This window comes from Nicotiana tabacum, chromosome 13 (genome assembly GCF_000715075.1).
Source record: "Nicotiana tabacum cultivar K326 chromosome 13, ASM71507v2, whole genome shotgun sequence".
NCBI classification, from domain to species: domain Eukaryota; kingdom Viridiplantae; phylum Streptophyta; class Magnoliopsida; order Solanales; family Solanaceae; genus Nicotiana; species Nicotiana tabacum.
In genome coordinates, this window is record NC_134092.1 from 12,557,804 (window position 1) to 12,572,646 (window position 14,843).

General features: G+C 38.4%; 1 pseudogene; it reads right to left on the reverse strand.

Moving 5' to 3' along the window:
- Positions 1-14,843, reverse strand: part of LOC142167980 (uncharacterized) — a 195,093-nt pseudogene that overhangs the window by 126,765 nt on the left and 53,485 nt on the right.

The following is a 14,843-nucleotide window of genomic DNA, read 5'->3' on the forward strand; positions in this document are numbered from 1 at the left end:
GACTCGCTCTCTGACTGTAGAAACCAAAGAAGGTGCATATTTAGACAAATCACTGAATCTAACGGCATACTCTAACACTGACATAGATCCCTGGCGTAGCTGCTCAAACTCCGCGTGCCATGTATCCTGAAGGGTCTGGGGAACAAACTCTCTCAAGAACATCTCTGAAAACTGAGTCCATGAAAGTGAAGCTGCATCGGTCGGGCTACCCAACTCGTACGCTCGCCACCACTGATATGCCGCTCCCTTAAGCTGGAACATAGTAAAAGCAACCCCACTCATCTTTATAATACCCATAGTGCGGAGAATAAGGTTGCACTCCTCTAGGAACCCATGCGCATCCTCTGAAGCCAAATCACTTAAGGTAGGAGGGTAATACTTCTTGAACCTTGCAAGTCTAAGTTGTTCCTCCTCAGATGTTGCTGCCCTAACCACAGGCTGAACTGGAACAACAGGTAGTGTCGGCATGACACCTGGAAACTGACCAATATGGATTCGCTGCTCTAGAGTACGGGCAGTGGGAGTCTGAGCTCCTCCCCAAGTCTGTGAAGTGGTTGGTCAACCGAAATCAACCCTGCCTGAGCCAATATGTCAAACATGCTCAGGAACTGTGCTAAACTCTCTTGAAGTCCCGGGGTAACAACAAGTGCCTCCGGTACCTGTCCCCCAACCGGAGCTACTAGAGACTCCTCAACTGTTTCCCTGACATGTGCTCTAGCTGCAGCACGTGCTCCTCCTCGGCCTCTGCCTCTGCCCCGACCCCTAGCAACACCGGCTCTGGAGGCAGTGTCATCAGTAGCTGCAGCTCGTATCCTCACCATCTGTGAGAGAATAGAATGTCAAAGGCTCAAACTCCGAGATCAATAAACTCGCACGATAGGGATGAAATAAGTGAAATTGTCCTAATAGTTATGTAGCCTCTCGAAGATAAGTACAAACGTCTCCGTACCGATCCACAAGAAACTACTAAACGAGCTTATGACTCGTAGCACCTATGAACCTAGAGCTCTCATACCAACTTGTCACGACCCCAATTTCCCTCCGTATGATGTTGTGATGGCACCTAGTCACTAAGATTAGGTAAGCCTAGCACTTGCTGAATTAAATGATAGAATTAAACTAGAAACAACTATTAAGCATGAAACTGAAATTTCTATAGTAAACTAATAATCCTAATTGCAATACAATACCCAAAACCGGAAGTACAAGTCATAAACTTTATTGAGTTTACTAGAAAATATTTCTAAGTACAATTGTTTCGGAATAGAAATAGATAGTACAAGTACAAAATCAGAAGGTGACTCCGAGGCCTGCGAACGCGATGACAGGTATACCTTGAGTCTCCACAGCAAAACTCGAATAGCTAGCAAGTGATCAACCAACTCCGAAGTACCTGAATTTGCACAAAAATGTGCAGAAAGCGTAGCATGAGTACACCACAGCGATACCCAGTAAGTATCAAGACTAACCTCGGTGGAGTAGTGACGAGGGATAATCAAGACACCTACTAGACTTAACAGCATGTACAAATATGAATGTGAAACTAACAGGGAAACAATGTCAATATAAAACTAAGCATGGTAAAGATAACAAAGCTAAACTCGCAATAGGACACTAGAAACAACAGCTAACGACAGGGAACAATGGGTAGTAATGCCGTGAAGTAAGCTGAACACAGTTTAAGTCTAATGAAACCAAGTAGAGAAAACAAGTAACAACTCAATAAGAGCAACCACTTCCACAAAAGATTTGTTCAAGGATTTTCCCCGAGGTACTTCGCCTCATAGTCACATTTCACGGATCCCAATTCATGAACCCTAATCACTTGGCATCTTGTACCCACGTTATAATTCATAACCGCACGGATGACTCACGTGCCAAGGGAGTGACAGTATCTCATATCCTCACGGACAACTCACGTACCAACAATAAAAATGACTCGTGACCGCACAGACAACTCACGTGCAAATTGGACAACTCTCACACAGAAGGCAAGTAAATGAGAGTAAATGTAAATGGTCAATAACATCAGGATTCATCTTCTTAAACTGATATGGGCGATTAGTTATGTGTATGCTTGTGCAAGTGATCTATCACAACTCAAGTCAACAAGTAAGAGTAGAGGAAATGAATGGCACATAGGAAACCATCACCGCAAAATGTACAATGTATAACTCACACAAGGTAGGCACACCACCACATAAATATCATTAATAACAATGCCCCCAGGCCATCACAAATAATCCCTGGCATAGCCCACCTTGTCTCGCCACGTGCGCAACAATAAAGTAAATGCCTTGTCTCGCCAGACGTGCATAATAATATTCCCACCTTGTCACAATTAGCACTAATGACACAAATGTCTAGCCATGTGCGCAACAATAAAGAAAATGCCTTGTCTCGCCAGACATGCATAATAATATTCCCACCTTGTCTCGCCACATGCGCAAATCCACATATATAACCCGCCTTGTCACGCCGCATGTGCAAATACCAATAGTACTAAAAATATAGATAACTCACGTGTGAACACCCCGACAGTCCTCTCAACAATACCACGTGTACCAAAACACAATAACACAATATAAGGTCTTTCACCACATGTGCCCATATGCCACAACTTTCTCTCAAAACAAATTTCAATACCGCAACCACACATAGCCCTAGGCTCGACAACATTGAGTACAACAACAATAACAACAACAACAACAACAACAATAACACGAGAGTACGGCAAGTAAATCAACGCAAAAACTACAGAACACAAGGAAACGGAAGAACGAGCTCACAATGAAAGACACAAAAGGTAATAACAGTTTCAACAAGAATAGCTCAACAAGGGGAGAGATAATGTATAACAATGATTCCATATAAGTACAACTCGACGATAAGAGAGATAGCATGAATCAATGATTCCAAATAAGGATAAGCCAACAATGAAAGAGATAGCAAAACTTCAATTACATAAGAGATAATAATAACTTCAATTAAGGTTAAGCAATTACGAAAAAGATAATAATAACTTCAATTAAGGTTAAGCAATTACGGAAACGATAACGACAACTTTAATTAAGGCACATAAGAGCTTATTGGCAACAAGGGTAGAACATGAATCATTCAACTCCAAATAAGACATGTAATGGTGAATTTAGTAAATGGAGGACTTAACATGATAAGACAATTTCATTTTTAATGAACATAAGAACCTAAGAGCCTAAAACGGTCAAATTCTCACAAATAAGCCCGAGTACATACTCATCACCTCGCGTACACGGCCTTTACATGACACAATTAGCACAAATGACTCAAATCCTAAGGGGTAGTTTCCTCCTCTCCCCCCCCCCTTCCCCCCTCCCTCCCCCCACACAAAGTTAGGCAAGATACTACCGATACTCTAAAATGACCTTCTCATGTGAAAAAACCTCCGGACGGCTCAAATCTAGTCAAAATAACTTAATATCATAAATAAAAATCATAGGAAACGATTGCGGATAATAAAACTTCGATCTTGAAAGAAAAATAAAAGTCAACTCAGGGCCCGTATCTCGAAACCTGACCAAAATTACAAAATCCGAACATTCATTCGATAACGAGTCCAACCATACAAGAATTACTCAAATTCGACCTCAAATCGCCTTTCAAATCTCCAAAGTTTAGTCTAAGAAGTTTTCACAATTTTTTCCCAAATTTCTAACTTAAATCACTAATTAAATGATGAAAATAACAATGGATTCATGAAATATAATAAGATTCGGGTAAAGAACACTTACCCCAATAAATTTCTTGCAAAATCCACGAAACATCGTCACTAACCGAGCTCCCTAGGTCCAAAAATGAGTAATGAAATCAAACCCTCGAATTTAAATCTTCCTGCCTAGCACTTCCGCATTTGCGGACAAAGAAGCGCATCTGCGCTCTCGCACCTGCGAGAAAATTCACGCAGCTGCGACAACTGCCTGCCAGCCCAAGCTTCGCATCTATGTGTGGAAGGTCGCACCTACGACACTGCAGAAGCGAGACAAGAACCGCAGAAGCGGACAGTCACCCTGAGCCACGAAATCGCATATGCGATGGGCACACCGCAGATGCGGCCAAGCACCTGCGTTCGCCAACCCGCAGTAGCGGAACTCCCACCTAGGTCCAACATCGCAGAAGCGACAACAACTTCGCATAAGTGGCTCCGCACCTGCTTCCAAAAGGCGCAGGTGCAACACACCAGAAACAGACACGACCAAAAGCACGAAAACCATCTGAAACTCGTCCGAAAAACACTCGGGGCCACTAGAACCCCATCTGAACATACCAACTAGTTTTATAACATAATGTGGACCTGCTCGAGGCCTCAAATTACATCAAACAATGTCAAAACTATGAATCGCACCTCAAAAATCGAACTTAATGAACTTATGAACTTTTAACTTCTACAACTCACGCCGAAACATATCAAATCAACCCGGAATAACCTCAAATTTTGCATGCATGTTCCAAATGACTTAACGGAGCTAATCCAACTCTTAGAATCGTAATTTGACCTCGATATCAATAGAGTCAACTCTCGGTCAAACCTCTCAACCTTCCAAACCTTCAACTTTCCAATTTTCACCAAAATGCATCAAATTAACTTACGGGCCTCCAAATCCAAATCCGGACACATGCCTAAGTCCAAAAGCACCATATGAAGCTATTGGAATCATCAAAATACTATTTTGGAGTCATCTACACAAAAGTCAAACTCCGGTCAACTCTTATCGTTTAAGCTTCTAAAACAAGAATTGTTCTTCCAAATCAAATCCCGAATCATCCGAAAACTGAACTCGACCACACACGCAAGTCTTAACACATAATACGAAGTTGCTCGAGGCCTTAAGCCACCGAATGAGATGCAAATTCTTAAAACGACCGGTCGGAACGTTATAAAAACTGCATGTTAAAGCAACCCCAGATTTGAAAAATGAGTAATGTTACTACATATTTAGTTTGGCTGATAATATATGAAGCAGAGAAAATATTACTACATGGTATTTTATTTTTAATTCAGATTGATTGATTTTAGATACAGTCCTATTTGCTGATAATGGTTTATGTTAACACATTCTCTATTTTAGTCGGTTTGAAGTCAATTCTCTTTTTTCTTTTTCTTTTTTTTTCTCTAAGTACCTTTCATTCACTTCTTGGCTCATTATGTACTGAAAAATGCATTATTATTACTCCTCTCATCATAACCTAAAAGGTTTAAGGTCATAAATAGAGATTATTTCACAGTTGATTTAGTTCTAAAACCACAAGCAAAATTAGCTCTAGTAAATTTAAAGATATGAATGCGACTACAACCACATTGTGATATTTTTTGTTTTTCGAAATTCGAATGAAAGTTATAAGTCAGAGATTTTGGAAAATTAACTTCTATACACTAGTAAAAAATAATTTAAAAAATCACTATCAGATCACCTAAATATCCTTAAAAATAAGGCATGTTACATATTACTAAAAGTTAAAACTGATGTAAAAACAATTTACATTGTCAATATATACAAGTTAAATTTCGTCTCTTTATGATAAACTAATCTAAGTAAGAATTGGCAGCTTGCAAGTGAGATTTGATTTTTTTTCCTTTTACACGACTGTCAATTTTCACTAGTTTTACAAGGTCTCTCTATGAATTTTTGTTTTCTTGAATTCAACACCTGCTCCTTCTGTTTCAAAATCTAAATTTAATTATGTCCATTTTGATAGCCAAAATCCCACCAAGCCACCATTTAAGAAACTCAAATTCACTTACCCTTCTGGCATTACTATTCTCAAATCTTGCAATGGACTACTTCTCTATTCCAGCTTCCGAATTCGTCATTAACCATTAGCCTTTTCGGGGAAACTTGTGATCATTTGCATCTTATACAAATTTCTAGTCCACAAATCCAGTTTGATGTATATGAGATGAAAAAGAACTATTCGGAATGGTCTGTTCCGTACAAGATTGATCTTCAACCTCTACTACTTTTTCTAAGATGACTAATACATATCTTCACCCTTTTAAAATTGATTATTATAAACTTTGTGATATATCTCTGGTTCGAGGTGGAAGAGTGAAATTGTATTATGAGGAAGAAGAACAGAAAGGTACAGACCCAGTAGAGGCGGGAGAGAGAAGAAGATGATTAAAAATGAGAAATGTTATTTCGTCTCTTCCGTCTTCTCACTTAAATCCACTTTCATTCTATAGGTGATTTACCTTCAGGTAATGGAACTATATCCCAAGTGTGATTGTTTTCTAAGGCTTCAATCTCAACCTTCATGGCATCTATCTATCTAGGATCTTTGATAGCCTCATGGTAGTTTGCAGGTTCAGATACAGAAGAAGATGCAGCAATAAATGATTGATAGGTAGGAGAAATATTTTCATATGTTATGAATTTAGATAAGGCATAGGGAGGCTCATGATGAATGTTTAAAGACACAAAGTCTTTCATCCAAAGTAGTGGTTTTTTGTCTCTATTTGATTTCCTCAAAGTCTCTTCTGTTGACAAAGTAGGATTTTGTTGACTAGATGATTGAACTTGAATAGTATTTGAAGGTAAGGATTCAGTTGCTAACTCAAATATTGTGTTCTGTTGTGATATTTCAAAGGTAGTATACTGTATTTGATCAGCTGATAAGTTTGGGCTTTGTTGATTTGAATCTTTTGTACCATTGTGGAAATCACCAACTTCATTTATTTGAATGTCATTATGACTTAGTTCAGTAACTTCAGTAGTGAACTGGTTGACTGGTTCATCTAATATTTGTAGAAAGTTGTTGGCTATGAAAATAGGTTGAACTTTGGTTTGATTGAGAGTTTTGAATGGAAAGATGTCTTCTTTAAAGATAACATCTCTGTTGACAAAGAAGGTCTTGTTGTTAATGTGATACAGTAGGTATCCCTTTTGAGAAGTTGCATATCCCATATGAATGGCTGCCTTAGACCTGGGCATCAGTTTATCTTGTTCTTGCACTATTTTTGCATAGCATAAGCATCCTGGTACTTTAAGATATTTTTGTCACGGCCTAAACTGATGGGCCGCGACGGGCACCCAGTATCATACTCAACCGAGTACCAATGTAACGTATATTTATTATTACTTCATCATATACACGTGACATACAGGCCTAATAGGCCAACATGATCATTTATAAACTCAAAACATAGACCGACAGGGCCGTATAATATTTCACGTATACGATATTTGTCTACAAGCCTCTAAGAGTACATGATTGTCATAAAGGTCGGGACAGAGCTCCGCCATACTAAAACATACACATCTAAATCATACTGACCAAACAAGCAACTCCAGAGCAAATAGAGTGCACTAATATCTTCTGCTGAGTTGATCGCCTACTTAGAGGACTTTCGATCTGTCTATTGAGACATGCGGGTATGAAACGCAGCGTCCCCAAGCAAAAGGCATGTCAATACAAATAATGTACCGAGTATGTAAGGAATAAAAATCAGTAAATAATAGACATGAGAGAAACATGGAGTAAAAGACTTAACATGTATGTCTGAATAGCTCTGTAAATCATTTCATATTTATAATGTCATGCATATGCGTATAATGTCATACCATGCTTAAGTATATGCGTTCATAACATCATCAAGCCTCTAAGGGCATCCCATAATATCATTTCGGCCACTGTGGATAAATCATCAACGTATACCAGCTGATCAGGTGGTGGTGCGTATATAACGCCATAACCTTTTCCCATATTCCATATACATATATATATACGCGTATATAATGCCATCTGATCATGGGTCAATGTACATGTATAAATGCATGAAATGCATAAGAAATACGTTAATTAGATTTTCTCGGAATGTCATAAAAATAATATGCATGTCGGATAAATTTTATCAAATACGTATTTTTTTTTGGGACCCATGAACAGAAGATATAATAATGATTCACATGGGGAATCAAGAATATAGACACCCCTAATATTTCTATGAATAGAGTCATTTATAGAAATTGTGCATTTGTGCGTTTCATTTGTATCGTATTGATCATGCCAAAAAGAAATAAGGGATAGCCTTAACATACCTGGGCCGATTCTCTTGACAATCCCTCTAACGCACGTCAATTGCGACGATACGTAACGGCGGATCGAAATAGGGGAAAATTTGTAGAATATTCTTGAGAAAAATTATACTGTACTCCCTTAGACTCCAACAGTAGCTTTCTTGTTATCTGGTAATTGTTGTAATGCAATGTGAAGAAATAAAAAGAAATGGGGAAACCGTAGCTTTGGGATCTTGAATTGTCACTTTAGAATTTGCTTCTTCTGGTTTCAGTATGAATTGTTGAGTGTTTCACCGTAAGTGACTTATTTACAAGCTATATGAAATCCCTTACCTTTAGGATTTGTGGTCCCCACTTTTGGGGTTTAATTCATCGAAAATTGCCCTAACATTCCACCTAACTATCAAGACCAAATAGTCACAATTGGTTGATTTCATTCTTATCCAAATATTTGAATTAATTATCCAATAATTACTTGATTAACTTGTTAATCTCCCATTAATCAATAATTATCCGATTATCCACATAATTAAAAATTATCTTAAATTACTTAAAATATTGCTCATTTTTAGCACACCTTGTACACCTCACTATCATGGTCATGTGGTACCTTGTATGGCACTAGTCCATAAATACCGGGTATTTTAGCTCAAGCCACATTTTATCCTAAAATGTTAAACTTCGACGAAATTTATTTTCTTCGATTTGCTTACCCTCTCACCTTCACGAATTTACTCATCACTTGTATGAAACATCATAATGCTTATAATCTCCAAAATAATCTTATTCCCGAACTTACGTCAATTTACTTACGACGAAACTTTATCATACGAAAATGCGGGATGTAACATCTCATTTTCCGAGCTTCCATCAATTTACTTATGGCGTATTTGCATGTACGAAAATATGGGGTGTAACATTATTCCCCCCTTTGGAACATTCGTCCTTGAATGTTGACTGATGCACTTATCATTTTCATGACTTATGCCTTCCGAATACTTTAGTACTCTCATTGCCATCTAGGAAACTGTTTTGTGAATAATTCCAAAGGCCAAGGCATTTCCCCCCTTTAGGCCTCTTTCTCATACCACGACTTGTGGTCAGAATCCTTCCAATCTCGTAACTGTTGCTACCTTCCATCATACAGCTTGTACAACTCTGACCTTGCAAGTGCGCCTATGCGACTCTTCTTTCCCTTTTCCTCCAGTTTTTAGCCAATTCCTAGGCCTCACTTTGTAAACATTTATAGAGCTTGACAAGAAAACCCTTTGGGCATCTATATGTATAATGAAGTTCTTCGCTGAGTACTTTGTCGAACTTTCGAATATTGCTATATCTTATTTCATAGATTCGTTTATCCATCTGTATGACTTTACTGCATCTAGGTAGGTCATACTATACCCTAACTCTTACTTCGATTTATCGTTACTAAGGTCTGCTATCAAACTCCAGGTTACTCTCGTTGCTTATCCGATATGTATAAATCTAAGTCCTTTAATGCTTCCTCATTACTGTTCATCTTAAGAATGACGGCCTAATCTCATCTCATTCTTTGTGGCTTTTGTCCATCCATTGTTGATTCACCTCAATATTGATCTACAATATACCACTGATAACTTGAAACCTCTTACGTAATCTATAGGGCTCACGTTTCATCATGGAACATTTGAAGTGATTTTCCTGATCCACCTGGGGGCGACACGATACTATACTTCCATAATCGTATTTCATAGAATCCCAATGTGATTCTCCTTACGTGGGTATTTTAATCCTGTAAAATTCATCAAATCATTACTCAATCGAACGCCCAATCGTCATCCTTTATCTATCACAATTACACCCTCATTGTACTATCAGGGCGGTATTCCATCTCTTCTAAATGTCATTAGTCTTAGACTTCTTTGAGTTCAGTCAGGCTATACTGAGCTTTCTATAACTTAGAGAAATCATCAACTCTCTTGTTTTTATGGGCTTAATACTGAGGACTTATCCATTCTCGTCACCTTATCACTTGCCCTTTCTTATCCTTATTCCTGTCTTCCTAAAATCTTGTCGCTTTACCATACTTTAGCTTGCAACCTACACATATCTAGTTATACTACTCGCAACCTTCCTTCAACTTGCTTGCACCATAGATTTCCTTGTGTTATTTTGGAACATCAAGTGAGACGTAACATCATCTCAAACTCTTCTTTACTCTCTTAACTAGGCCTCTCGGTACCTAGAAACCATAGGCTGGAAGATATATGCCACTGACGTCGCCGCTATCATTCCTGGATACCGAATCCCAACGCTTCTAGCCCTCTGTCCGAAGTAAGGACTATTCATAACCTTCTGCACTTGAGTATCTCGTACGTTGTTCACCTTTACCTTACTTGCTTTAAAATATCGCATCACATCTTCTATCTCTTTCATAACTTCCCTTCTGCATAGGTATGATTCACATCCACAACTTGAAGCTCTATTGTAATACTTGCACCTCTGGTGCATATACAATTCTGTGGGAGATTCATACTTATCCTGTTATAGAATATGGTTGTTGCACTATCTCTCTTGTACCTCTGACATTAAGGGTGATCCTGCAACGTTTTCAATCACGACTTCTATAATATTTTTGGTCCAATAATCAGACTCCTGATTTACTGAGTTGATGTAACTCTTTAGTTTCTTCTTCCTTCTGATCAGCCTTTATGTAGGGTTAAGCTATCTTTCGATCTGCGGCTCCTGGTATTAGTTATTATTTTAGCCTTTCATGGGCGCTATGGAATATCCATGATACAATCTTCTGACAATTCAATCCTTTGTCTATGCCCTAGGCTCAATTCCTTCTTTTAACTCATACCGGAGTCTTCTACGGCTGTATGAATGTCAACATATATTGTGCATGGATATCACTCTGAAGTCTTAAGTGCATAATCCCTTTTGTTCCCTCTAAGCTTCCTTTAAACGTAAGCTATTACTTTTACCGGTCGTTCTGCCACCTTGTTGCGTGCATGCTTAGCTTATCTTTGTTCCCACGCATACCGGAATTTTCGTGCAACTCATATGATCTTGAATATTAATTTTGGTTTTTTTTTTCTTCTTCCTGTTCATTAGCCATGATAGGTGCCACTTTCTTATGGAGTGCATGAAATGTTATTGTGAGACTGTTGTTACAAGATCATTTCCTCTTTTGGTCACTATGCTTAGGTTGAAGCCTTCTTCCTTATTTCCTCAGCTAGTCTTTCGTAGTCGTACTTAGGGAGGACCCTCTGACTCTTGTAAAGCCACGAGCTTATTACATCGTATACTTGACGGACCTTTTGATGTCCTTCCTTACCTATAATTATCCGTAGTTATTTACCTCCATGCCCTTATGCTTGTAGGACTGATTCTAAACTAATATTTTGACTGTCTTCCCAGTGGGACTCTCTTTTATTTCCTTAATACTCATGCGGTACCTTTACTACCCCGACTCCTATCTGAATATTTCTCAAGTATCACAATGTCATATTTGCGAGACTGAATCCTCCATGTTGGGGTTCACTATGTTTATCTTGTACGATCTGTTGATTTGTATGTATCTTCTTGTCTAGCCATAACTAGGCTCTTCCTGAATCAACTACTAACTACTCGTTGGCCCATTCTCATATCAATATTCCGCGTAATCTTTCTTGGGTTATTTTCTTTGTCTTAACTTACGTCTCGCACTGGCGCCTTATCTATCAATAACATCTCAGGCAGGAACTCTTACTTCCTCTTCTTAACATCGTTCTTGCACAATGTTCTGGAATCGTAGCACATCTGTAGGATTTGAATAAGTGCAATCTCATCCCTTTTTCATTTTTTTTTTTCGCATTCTTCCCTTACCATTCCATAATTACTAGAATCACTTAATTCTGACTTAATACCACATCACTCCATATTCCCCCCCTTTAGGGGAGTACTAGGAGTTGGAGCCACGAGGATCTACCTATAGATATTTTACCTCTTCATCTTTAGTATCATTTCAAATCATCAATGACCCTTACTCGCCTTGCGGAAATCCTTCTGTATCAAGGATAATAAAATTCTTATTCGCGAGGGTGACACTTAGCATAACTGGCACATACAGTCTCTTAAGCTTAACTTTTCTCACAATGCTTGCTTTAGGGAAGCATCTTCCTGAATGACCATTATCTGAATTTCTCATGAATCTTCTTCTATTGTCCACTCTATTATCGCCAGAACGAAATATGAAATTCTCATGATGCTGACTATTATCTAATCACTCATTCCCTAATTCATGTTTAGTTTATCTTTTTTACCAGCCCATACTGATTTCTATTGTTCTGGGGTCTAACTTTTCCTTCCGGTAGTCGCGTTGGAGTCACGAACTTATTTCTTGAAATGAGGATATGACTTTATGGCTTATACTCTTTTGTTGTCTCAAGGCCTGTCACCTCTCGTCTTTTCCTTCAATTGACTATAAACTCTGTAATACTGTCATCTTTTTGATCTACCGTTGTCATCCATGTATCATATCTTACTCATAATGCTTCATTAACTTTTTTCTTATTTTCCGCTAGTATTTCTGTTTATTACTTTATTCTGAAAACTTTCAACAGGACATTCTTTTGCTTTTAGCTCCCTTTTGCTCCATCCACTGGCTCTTCGGGTTGTCTAGCATTATCTCTCTACTAAGGACGGGAGTCGTACTAAGATAATATTTATCCCTTCCGGGCTTCCAGTGCCCATCTTTGTGGTACTCATATGTAGCTGTACTATTTTAGAGTACACCATCTGGGTGTCTCACAAGGAGATCTATTAGCATATTTGTAATATCATTCAGAAATGTCACCTAACGCTAACAATCCATCCACCATTTTGGGTTATCCTAACCCCAGCTAGATCCTGATATCCTGCCTTCTCTTATACTACTCAAAAGGCTTATATTCCTATGCGATAATCTTCTTTAGCTGGGTAGCTCGTACCCTTTTTCATATTGCTTCTTTTACTTGCTGAAACTTGTATCTACCTTCCGATTCTCTTATTCCTTTTTACCATAAGAGTGGATAGACACTCTTGCCTTAGGGATCCTTATCAAGAAGTTTACACATCTTAGTACACGCATGATCTGCTGAATACCTCATATTTATCCATTATAAGCATGATGCAAATATTGAGTTCCTCTGACTCAACTCTTCCATAGCCACATTCAATCTCTTACCAATCATCTTTCTATATGTAGGCATTGTCGTATTCTGAATAAGATAGAGTTTAGGAAATTGAGTTCTTACAACTAAGCTCTACCACATGATCTAGAGTAAGAAGAAAGAGTGACAGTGTTAAATGCCTTGTAGCCTTTTGCTTATAAATGTGGTGCACAACACACCCATAAACAAGACTCTACTAAACACGGCCTGTAGACTCCCTAGGACAGAACTGCTCTGATACCACTTTTGTCACGACCCACACCGATGGGCCGTGATGGGCACCCAGTACCTTACTCAACCGAGTACCAACGTAACGTATCTTTCTTATTAATTCATCATATACACGTGACATACAGGCCTAATAGACCAGCATGATCATTTATAAACTCAAAACATAGGCCGACAAGGCCGTACAATATTTCACATACACGACATTTGTCTACAAGCTTCTAAGAGTACATGATTATCATAAAGGTCGGGACAGAGTCCCGCCATACCAAAACATATACATCTAAATCATACTGACCAAATAAGCAACTCCAGAGCAAATGGAGTGCACTAATATCTTCTGTTGAGCTAATCGCCTACTTGGAGGACTTTCGACCTCCCTATCGAGACCTGCGGGCATGAAACGCAGTGTCCCCAGGCAAAAGGGATGTCAGTACAAATAATGTATCGAGTATGTATGGAATAAAAATCAGTAAATAATAGACATGAGAGAAACATGGAGTAAAAGACTCAACATGTATGTCTGAATAGCTCTGTAAATCATTTCATATTTACAATGTCATGCATATGCGTATAATGTCATACCATGCTTAGGTATATGCGTTCATAACATCATCAAGCCTCTAAGGGCATCCCATCATATCATTTCGGCCACTGTGGACAAATCATTAACGTATACCAGCTGATTAGGTGGTGGTGCGTATATAACGCCATAACCTTTTCTCATATCCCATATACATATAATATACACGAATATAACGCCATTTGGTCATGGGTTAATGTACATGTATAAATGCATGAAATGCATAGAAATACGTTAATAAGATTTTCTCGGAATGTCATAAAAATAATATGCATGTCGGATAAATTTTATGAAATACGTATTTTTCTGGGACCTATGAACAGAAGATATAATAATGATTTACATGGGGAATCAAGAATATAGACACCCCTAATATTTCTATGAATAGAGTCATTTATGAAAATTGTGCATTTGCGCGTTTCGTTTGTATCGTATTGATCATGCCAAAAAGAAAGAAGGGATAGCCTTAACATACCTGGGACGATTCTCTTGACAATCCCTCTAACACACGTCAATTGCGACAACATGTAATGGCAGATTGAAGTAGGAGAAAATCCATAGAATATTCTTGAGAAAGATTGCACCATACTCCCTTAGAATTGCAAATCCCCGTTGAAGCAGAGTCACGTCAATCTATCTCACTTTGCTGCTTAACTCCAAGAGGAGAAGCTATGATGTAAGAAACTATCCAGTCATAATATATATAAGGGTCTCCCGCTAAACAAACTGTTATCAAGTTGAGAGGCAAACTCAAGAAAAAGAGACATAAATAATTTGGTAATCCAGAGAATATTTGATTGCGAC